This window comes from Triturus cristatus, chromosome 12 (genome assembly GCF_964204655.1).
Source record: "Triturus cristatus chromosome 12, aTriCri1.1, whole genome shotgun sequence".
NCBI lineage: Eukaryota > Metazoa > Chordata > Amphibia > Caudata > Salamandridae > Triturus > Triturus cristatus.
The window spans coordinates 443440683-443451854 of record NC_140595.1 but is presented as its reverse complement, the minus strand read 5'-3'; positions in this window follow the sequence as shown (position 1 = coordinate 443451854).

The following is an 11172-nucleotide window of genomic DNA, read 5'->3' as shown; positions in this document are numbered from 1 at the left end:
AGCGCTTTACAATAGAATGAGGTACATTGCATGAGGAATTTATAGTTCCGCAATCAAAAAGTGACATGAATTACATATCAGATACGAAACAGATACACGTTTCTAAACTCAACAAGCATTTGCAATGCAAATTGGTCTCGCATTTTTGAGTTAGGGATATTGGCATTGTAAATGACAATGTATTTTACTTATTTGTTTTGGAGTGGTGTGGAGTAGATGTATGTAGTGTGGATTGGAATTATGTGGGTTGTATTGAACTTGTTAGTTGTGGAATTGTGTGTGGAGTGGATTTGTGTAGCGGAATAATGTGGCATTAGGTGCAGTGGACATATGTAGATAGTAATTATGTGGTATTGGATGTACTGGAATAATGTGGAGTGATATTGTGTGTCAGACTGTAATTATGTGGAACGGCATTTTGTTTTGTGGAGTGGTATGTTGTGGAATTAAATTATGTGGTGGGATATTCTGTGGTATGAATTGGATGTATGTGGTGTGTTGTGTAATTGTGTTGTTGAGTTGAAATATGTGGGTTGTTGTTGAATTATGTGGTATGAAGTGGAAATGTGTAGAGTTGAATTGGGTGGCATGGAAGTGTGTGGCGTTGAGAGAAATTATGTGGATTGGAATTATGTGGTATGGTGCGGTGTGTACTTGTGTGGATTGTTACCAAGTTTAAAAATGATGAAACATAAGTACAAAAAAAGGCGGCCTTTCATTGCACACACATTTCCAAAACTTCATGATATGCAAAGACTTGTCCCCATATCAAAATGAAAACATGCAAGCGAGATTTGGCGTGTCCTAGCGGTCACTGAGAGAGGGCTGCTTGTCGAGTAAATTTTCTACTTCAGCACCAGCAAAATCAACTGAATGGCTGCACGCTCTTGTGCACCGCATGGCAGAGTTCGCATTGATTTTTCAGCGCTGCTCGCACTACTGGCGCTAATTTCCAATGCAAGCAGCACCACATACCTATTTACACCTCTTGCCGAAACTCCCCAGAGTTTTTATGTAACTTTGCAGAATTCCATGGGGTCAAACTCAGAGTTCCACCCACCCCTAATTGTAGTTGCTTCTATCTATTGTTTACTGCGCCCAACGAGGCGCTGAAAGCACTTTACAGCGAGTAGCATGCTACTGTGATACTTTGATACCCAAGAATAGTGGCTAATCCAGTGGTTTTTTTGGGTTATTGTTGGTTAACGGGATTAGTCTTGTGCTCTCAAGCAGACCACTCCATGCGTCTGTTTCTTAGTTTAAGCTGTATTATTTTGAGCTGAGTGTGATCAGTTGTGGGGGTTACTGGGCTCCTACATAATTAGTGAGGTGAATAGATAGGCTAGAAGAAATAAAAACAGATTGTTGTTTCTATCACATTTGCTCCCAAAACCATGTGACGTAGACGGGTAGGGTATATGAGGGGGCCAAGTCGCCCCATTCAGAGCGACTGCTTGAGCTTCCTTAAAAGATGGAGCTTTTGTATCCACAAAACAGGCATATTATCAAGTGTGACAACCAACTATTTATCCAGAGCGTCACAAAATAATGCTAGACTTGGTTTCTCACTAGTTTTTTATTTTTTGTCAACAGGGCCAGATTACTACATTTTGAATACTCTTTTACAGATTAAACAAAGTCATTGAAGAAAAGTGGAAATGCCAAATAACGGCAGTTGTTTTTATTAATGTTTTTCAGGAATATATTATAAAATATGTCTTTACTTGAAAACAAGGACTGTCATAGTAGGTCCACCCACATAATCAGTTGAGGTAGAAAACTACATAGAAAGCGTGTCTGGCTCTCTATCAAGCATATGCAGTATTAACAATTGTAAGATGGTATCACAAGGAGCAGCTACCGAACGACAATGAAGCTGAAAGGGAAGTCAACAAATATTGCCAGCTCTCCCCCATGTAAATGGGAGACAATTATTTCATGAAGAAATTTATTGTTTTGCTCACTTCTCTATAATGGCATAAACTCTGAGCAAAGTCAGTGGAAGACTAAAGCTTGTCTCCTTTACCACCCTTCACATTTAAATGTCTGGAGACATCATGCTTTTTTTTACAGGCAAAATAGGCTTTAGTGTGCGAAACAAACAACAGATTGGTACTTTTGGACAGTGTACATTGTTGCTTTTAATGAAAAGTTAATTTACCACAGTGAGTCCAATGCATCGTTACTGCAGGGTGCTCTCGCTACCTACGCGGAGTATCTTTGCAAAAATATGGAATCTAGTTGCCTGCCTTTGTCTGAAAACACCACACCCAAAGCAGCACGCCTCTATAATAGTATCATGGTGAAAGATTTCCGACTGCAACATCTGTCACGGTTTATGGTGAAATCTTTTAATATGGTGACTGAGGCTTTAGTTTAAGAGGGCCCTTTCGAACCAAAGTGCTTAAAACGTATTTAAGTAGAATATGATTCCCAATCTATTTAACTTATTTCCTAAGTATAAATCAGATGCTCTAGAAACATGGTCTCTTGCCATGCACTTGCCGGTGCCAGCAGTGGGGAGAAGACAATGCAAGATGACACTAAGCTGAGGCAGCACAGCGCGCATGTGACAGCTTTGTGCACACAAGGGTCTGTCTAGTCTGCTGTGCCCTGTTTTCAGTCCGATGATAATTGAAGCAATTGGAGTCCTGGCTCGCTCAGATCAAGGACTGATGCATGTCCCAAAGATGCCCTGTTGGACCCACAATGTACCCCCACGAACCCGTCTCTGGCGGTACTCACTCTTCTTGGACAGCGTCGCTCGGTGCCTCCGCGCAGCTCATCATCATCATCAGTAGCGGTAGATTTGAGGAAGGAGACAGGAGGGAATCCTCGTCCCCCACCGCTGCTGTCCCTCTGCCACTGACCTCAGGGCTGCTGCCCATGGTGAGTGCTGGCGGGCCCCAGGGTAGAGAAAGACAGGCGGGAGCAGTGGTGACACCGGGGAGTCGCCCACCACGGTATCACCGCTCCAGCCCTCCAGCGCCCGCAGGTACTCCACCATCTTCAGCTCCGCTTCTTACCTGAGCTCCGAGGCTGCAGCTATGCCACGCCCCTGCAGCCGCGCCCACACCCGGCCTACAAGTGCATACAAATCTCTGGATATTAATGCTACTGTACCTATTGCAGGGGTGGAGCCTGTACTTCCCAAATCTCAAGTCCGTTTTTTTTATTTTATTAGGACAAAAAAGTGTTATCCTTCAATGCCAGAGTAGAAAAACAAGCATGTGCAATGTAGTCCTATTGGGAGTGTGGGCGATCGCGAGAAGGCACTAGCACCACCGGGAGTGCCTCTAGGGGGTGGGGTCAGCAAGAAGCCCCGGACTGCGGGAGGGAGGGGGAAGGACAGGAAGAAAGTAGTCTGTGGAGTAAAGGGGCTGATAGCCATGGAAGGACACAAATTACGACATGGCCGTAATGGAGAGGGAGTAAGAAGCTGAAAACCAATCAGAATGCAGAATTTAGGATGTGAGCCAATCCAAAAGATGGGAGGAGACTGGGCGGAGCTTACAAGAAGCTTCCCTGCTATAGTATATACTGCATGTCTCAACGAGACAGCGCAAGCGCTGCCTAGGCGAGCCCTAAAAAGTGTAAGCTAACAGTCTAGATATATTCTGCCAATATTGGTGGGAAGTGAGCACAGAGAGTATTAGCGGGAAGTGAGCGCAAGGAATATAAACATAGCAAAACATGATATGTGAGCACATGCAAATAATGCAAACCAAAAGTATAAAAAGACATAATATGTCTGCCTAGAATCGGCAAGAGATAACATTGCAGGACCATTATTTGACAAATTACTGGCGCAGACTACATAATTTCAGGTTATGATATCGATTGGTGAGTTAGGTCGAAAATATGTCCAAAATGCACCCAAGGGCCCCAGCTGCTAGTCCTGCTAGAGCGGCTAGCAGGTGGGCAGCTTGCGAACATCTGGAATGACCTGTTTATTATATCTTCACCAACCAAGTTGGGTCATATATTTTGCTTAAATATATTGAGGTCGAGTTTCTCCTGCTCCCACCTTGGAGTGTCGTCAAGCAAGGCTTGGGTTCAGCTGGGTATCTTCAACTTCTCCTTTGGCTGGTCTGTGTATAGGAACTCGGTCAGTCCTGGATCAATTCTTTGTGAAAACATTTTCTACAGGGTATATTTATTTAACATTCTTGGTTGCATAACAGTTCTTTCTTCTATGTTTTCTGCATCTTATTCCTCGGCCCTTGATGGGCCTTCTCTCATGTTGCTATGTCCGTGGAATTATACTCAGTCTGGTTCACATGCGCCTCCTTTTCAAGTCAAATCAAACAATTGTTTATGTAGAAAAAAATAATAATGATAAAATGACATAACACAATTCAAATTCAGCATAACAAAATAAAACTTCTTAAATAATTGAATGAGAAAGGAATTCATTTATTTTGTGTTTCACGTTTTTACAGTGCTACACACATAGCAACCTTCATATACCTGGCCTACAACACCTGAATTTGCAGAAGAAATCTGGATCAAGCATTTTTGTACTAATGGTAGAAAAAACATAGTATTCATAGCCTTCTTAGCAGATTTATCATCACAGTGGAGTAGAATAGAAGTCTCAGAAAAAGCACAGCTCTTGTAGAGACTTAAAATGTGATGAACTATCTCCATTCTAAACCGTACCATAGGAAGGAGACATAGCATAGTCACGGTTCCATCAAATAACACATTTTTATTAAAGAACAAGATCTGACACCAGACTTTCCAGTTTCCTATACATCTTTTGATAAACAAATTGTTTAAATAAATGCTGTATTTGCCCAAAATGTAACTTTTTGTTGAATCGACCCAAACTATTATTTGCATTCACATTTCATGTATCTTTGATGATATATTACTACTGGTGGTCTGATTAGACCATACAGAGATTCATAATAACAATGGAGACAGCTTAATGATACATTCTAGGTAACTGAGGCCTACCTTTTCATGGCAATAATACTGAAACAAGCCCAATGGGAGCATCTATGAACGTCTATAAAAACAAAATCTGTTCTCTTAGATAAGGAGGAAAGGTATATTGGTATTGATTCAAACCTTTGCTCAATATCTCAGAGCTGGAACACACTTTCTTTAGAAAAATATTTAACACGTGATTTAGGGATTTGCAACCCATTCTTAAGGAGAAATCAAATGCTGCTCATATGTCTTGAATTAATTTTAATATATACTTTTTTGTCTGACTGGATGATATATTGTTCTTTAACATGAGGCCAACATACGGAAAGGCCTGGGCCCTTACTAGGCAGAAATCTTTTATATAATCAGAGTGTTAATGATTTCATTCTGATATCAAGAATGAATATTTTAGAATAGTTTCTATTTAAATCCAAGCCATCCATAAAAGATACTTAAGAATAGATCAGTTTATTTAAAGCATTCAGGAGTTGGGACAGGTGGACAGCATCATCTGCATACATGAACTCTGGAAAATATTTCCTGCCAATCCTCAGTGTGTCTTGCCTCCTTGCTCTTAAAAAAAGCCCTCACTCTATTCATTTAGGATGAGAAAATCGAAGGAACCAAGAGATGCCACTCAAGGAATCCCCTTCTCTAAAGAAACTTATTCTGTATACTACCCTCGATTGCCAGATCTCACTGCAGCGTTCAAATATTAAAGCATATATTCCTCAAGAAATCTAATATTGATCAATCCAGAGCCATCCTTTCAAGATTAGAACCTAATTTAGGTCTAGTATCTCCATCAAATGCCATACTGAGGTTCATAAATGCAACATAAATAGGATCCCATTCAAGCCGCTGCACACTTTTCAATCTATGAGTCTAGGATGAGGCACTGTTATACCATCCATAAATCTGCTGAAATCCATACTGTGTTTCTGCAAGCGCACTAATGTATCTGCCAATGTCTGTACCCTGTCCATCAATACTGTTCTATTGAATCAAATAAAGCAATTGTTCAGAAGCATGTAGGATCCCCACCACTTCTTTTCTTGATGATCAGTACTATTTTGCACTTGGACCAGAAGCTGGAAAAGGAAAAGTAAATAGCCACATTTATGTCTGGACCTCAATCAATGAAACACCCATGGGTGGGTGATTACCGCCACAAACCTCTCTATATGAGTGAAGTGAGTGAAAATGTACTTTCATTTGATTTGATTTAAATCATAAGGGGGCGGCACATCCACTCATTCACACTCTATATTGTGATTTTTCATCTTCATTAATTGATGAAATTTTTTTGACTCAAATAGCTGTACTGATATGAGAGTTCATAGTGGGGCATTTTGTTTTGGAGGACGTGCAGTTTAGAATTTCCGAAAAACTGGAAGAGTGATTCTGGCAACACTAATTTTCCGAATCCTCCTAAGCCTCCCTCTTAACAGTGTTCTCTCTCTCTCTAAAGGCCTGTGAGTATGCCCTTTTACAGACTCGTGGTTTAATGAACTGCAAGAGCTATCAAAGCATCTCTTACAGATGTGAGTATTCACCTTCCTATTGTTAACAGTACAGACTTTGCCAACTACTTGGGTAATCAGATGTAAGCATTCATAATTTGCCACTTCCATATCCAACTGCTAATATAGAGATGGCATGGAGATTATCATTACACCATACATCAATTTTAGCTTGACATTCTGCCATGCAAATCTTAGGTCCCAGAGAACAAAATGGTCTCTTTTCAGGGAAATGACTTAAGTAATTTATACGTGACCATCATATTTTAGATTTTACATATCAATCAAGATCATGTCTGTCATATTCCGCATTATAGATTCAAACAGCAATATAATTATATATTTACTGGTCTTGTCTTTCTGACACTCCAATACCAGCGAATAATAGAACTTTGAGCATGTTTATAGCACCTGCATTACGAGTACAAAAATAATACAAGGCACACAATCAATAAATGTTATAAAAGTGTGTTTCTATATGACACTACTATTCTCATAGTGTATTTCATGAGTGTACAGAAAAACTATGCTGACCACTATGCTATGAACTGTATTTTCTTAGTTATTTAGAAATTAATTAATTCATATTTCAAATTCAATTGTTGATGTAAATATTCAATACCAGCCAACGCCTGCTTTTATATGGTATTATAGGTATATTTTTACAGTACTATATATATCTACTTCTGGACACAGCTTATAGAGAGTCTCAGAATTTCAAGCCGTTAGTAGGTCAGCATTTAGTTTGCTAGGCCTAATCTATGCTGAGAATGGAATATTTAGACTGGAGATGCCAAGCAACCTGTAAAATCTGAAAGCAATATCCCACACAGAGTGAGTGCCTCAGGTGGGATAGTGAATTTGATATTGAGGGCATAAGTCTGTCATTAAAAGTTTACAGCATTTTGATAAGGGCACACATACCCAATTCCAAGCTTTATCTCTGCACCATAATCCAGCAGTTATGAGTTTTGCCCTCCGGAATGGGGAATGACCAGTTGCAACTAAGAATGCTGGGCCCTTTTCCATTGCGTTTTCTCAGTTTATCTTTGGACAAATTTGCTGACATTTTTAGCACATTCAGAGAAGGCAGAGGATGTAAGTGGGAAGGTCGGTGAAAGTCAGAAGGAATAAAAGTGGGTCTACAGGACACTCCAGGGCAGGGCTGAGATACTCCAAGAGGAGCCCTAACTGTTCTGCTGCTGGTGCTACGAGGGCTGGGTAGGAGCTGGGCTTGGTTGTGCTTTGCTCCTACCCCTGGCTCTGCAGTGGCTTCCCCAGGTCTGGATTTGCTCCTGGTGAAACAGATCTCGATTTCTCTGACCCAGAATCTTCGAATCTAGTGACACTAGAATAACAATAATGGCCGGTAGGCACCTAGGGCCGTTTACAATACATGCCCAGGGGGCTCAATGGGTTTTTGCGCCTGCTTTGCATGCCCAAAGGGCACTTTGGTATTACAGAAGGGGGCACAGATGCTTGTGCGTCCCCTTCATTAATACCGATAGCGCTGGTGCACTTAAAGAGCCAGCACTACATTTAGGGGTGTTCACTCATTAGCAAAGGGGCATGCCCTTTGCAAATGAGGGGATTCCTATGCCTCTGCACCTGCACTATATTACAGATGCAGGCGCAGAGGCAAGGAAGCTCTCAGGGAGAAAATCATAGTGTGCTGTGAGTGCACCCCTGATAGCAGCCCTCTGAAGGGGAGAAAGGGGACCTTATGGACTCCCCCAAACATTTCCTTGCAGGCGGGTGTAGTCAGTGACTGCACCCACCTGAAAGGGATCTATAATCCCCTTTTAAAGTGCCAGCGGGTTGCCGCCTGCACTGTGGAAACATGGAGTTGCTGCCAGCAGCAGCTCCATGTTTTCACGTGAATGCACTGCCCTGGGGTAATAGTTTGAGCCCGGTGCACCTTTTAAAAGGTGCGTCCGTCGCATACAATGACAATGCGTAATACGGCCCCTGGAGTTAATGAACCAGGTTTGATGTTGTAACTTGGAATTAGGGCCTATGTTGTTTTAGTAAATGCAATATATGCAAACATTATGTGTTGCTGCACTGCCCTACTTTTCACGATAATGAGAAATAGTGATAGGACAAAATCTTTCAAAAATTGTTGGTGTATCAGTTATTGGAGTGATCCATAAGTATTAGCAATGATTTACTTTTGTGTAAAAAGGGCAGGTAGATACAGGTCAAAGAGGGCAACCCCATTCCTGCAGTAGTTTTTTTTTGTTTTTGGGGACTGTCTGAAGAGGATGCATATAGTATCCCACCAGAGAAGCCCCTGGAAGATGTGCTTTACTGTTTGCAGGCAAGGCATGGACACTGCAGTGCATTGTGGGTAAAATAATTATCCAGGCTCCTTTCTGAGAAGAAAAACTTTGATCAGGCCTGATTGGTTGGTCACTTGAACATGTTAGCTGCAATGGACTATGGAAATAGTTTGAACATAATGCTCCATGTAAGAGACCTGGAAGTTGTTAATGGGGCACTGACAAGAAATGGCAAATCTTATAAGACCTTCACTAGGAACAACTATGAATCCATTTTTGATTATGTAATAGTGTCAAGCCCCATTCGGGGATAGACTTCTCAAATAGATTCACAATTCACTGCTTTTAGCGATCACGCTATTCTCTTGATAGTATTAATGATAGAGGTACAAAGGACTAAACTAATGCAACATATGGAGCAACCTGTTTCGATTAGAAAAAATGGATACCAGTTAAAATGGTCCCAATAAGGCAAAATTGGTCCCACAATTAGTAGCTTGGAACATGAGTTTGGTTTTAAAATGCCTTGAAAATGAGGGTAATACTCATTTTTTACCATCTTCTTTTGAGAGTCTACTCAAGGAAGTAAAAGCAGTTTTGACATCGTCTGAAAGGCAACTCAAAACTCCCAGTAAAACGGTGGTTTGATCAAGCTTGCCCTAAAGCCTTAAGTAAGTTGCATAGGACTCTAAAACTCCAACCCAGAGATAGGGAGAAGGCCAAGATGCTCTGCAAAACAGATTTGATAGCTAGGAAGGATAGGGAAAGGGCACTAACAGAAGAAGCATGGGAAAACCTAGAGTTAGTAGAAGCCTCCAAGAACTGCAAAGATTTCTGGAAAGGGATTAATGCTCCCTGTTTTAAAAATATGACTGACCCTTTTCTAGATTCTCATGCTAGTGAAGATCAATAGGTGGACCACTGTTTTGACTCAAATAAAACTTAAGAAACCTAACGTCCAATTGTAGACTCACCACCGAGCGAATCCTTGACATTTTCAATCCAGAAGGTTTGTAGGGGATTGTAAAAGTGCTCTAGTGGAAGGGCACCGGGTCCCGATGGTGTCACCATTGATTTTTTCCTAAACTCATGGAAAACTAGTATTATTGTTCCCATATACAAAAAGTGTGATAAAGAAAAGCCCCAGAACTACAGTCCAATTTCATTACTTCTAAATAGGCTGGAAGAATGGGCCTATGAAAAGAGTATTCTGATGCAGGCGCAATATGGATTCCAGAGCGGTAGAGGCACTATAGACCAGTGCCTCAATTTAACCATTATAATCGATAAATATACCAGAGTCAGAACAGGTCAGGTTTGTTTGGCTTTTATGAATCTTAGCACAGCGTTTGACTGTGATCCACTTCCAACTTTGGAACACAATGGAGGAGTTGGGGGTGGAGCCTGCAATAATTAGTTTTATTCAGCAACTCTATTCTGACACCACACCACCGCCAGTGTAAGATTTGGAAAACATGGGGAATGCACTCGCCCATTTAAGATCCGAAGAGGTGTCAGACAAGGGTGTGCCCGTGCTCCAGTTTTATTTTCTTTATATACTAATGGTATTGAAGCAGCACTCCATGGAGCAACAAGAGATGTCCCTGCATTAGAATCCCTAACTGTACCGATACTCGCATATGCTGATGATGCAGTATTAATTGCACGGACATGGGTGGCTCTACAACGATTAATAAATGCCTACACATCCTTTATGTCTTCATTGGGTTTCAGGGTAAATTAAGACTAGTCCTTTGTCCTTATAGCAAGGAAACCTACGGTAAATAGAGCGCATCATTTTGCGATAGGCCAGGGGAAATTAGATGTGGTAGACTCCTTTTCGTATTTAGGGGTTCACTTTGATAATAAACAGACTTGGGCAAATATGGTGAAGAATAAAACACTGATGATGGAGAGGAGTATGGGAGCTATAATGGGTTTTATAAAAAGGATGGGATCAAAACCCCTCACCACTATAAATGAGATATATCAGGCAAAGTCACTTTCAGTTTCTACCTACGGAGCAAGTATATGGGTATGGTCCCGGTAAGCCAACTTCAAATTTTAGAGGATAAATTTTACAAGAAAATACTTGCTCTTCCTCGTTTGTGTTCAAATTACATTTACCATCTTGAATCAGGGCTACCTTATATAACATATATTAAGATCACTCCGGTGCTCTTATGGCATTCTGTATGGCGTAGGACCACAGTAAATCTAACTCAGATTATAATTAAAAACTGCCTAGCCATGGATAATTCACAAAAAATTCCCTGGCTCCAGTACGTGAAGATAAACCTGGCTGTTTTGGGGCTGGAGGAACTATTTACTACCCCCAGAATGTGTAAAACAATCTCGAAGCAAAAGTTGAAGTCCATCTTCTTTTCAAAGTAGTCTAAAAAAAACAGCGAGGCTATACCAATTGACAA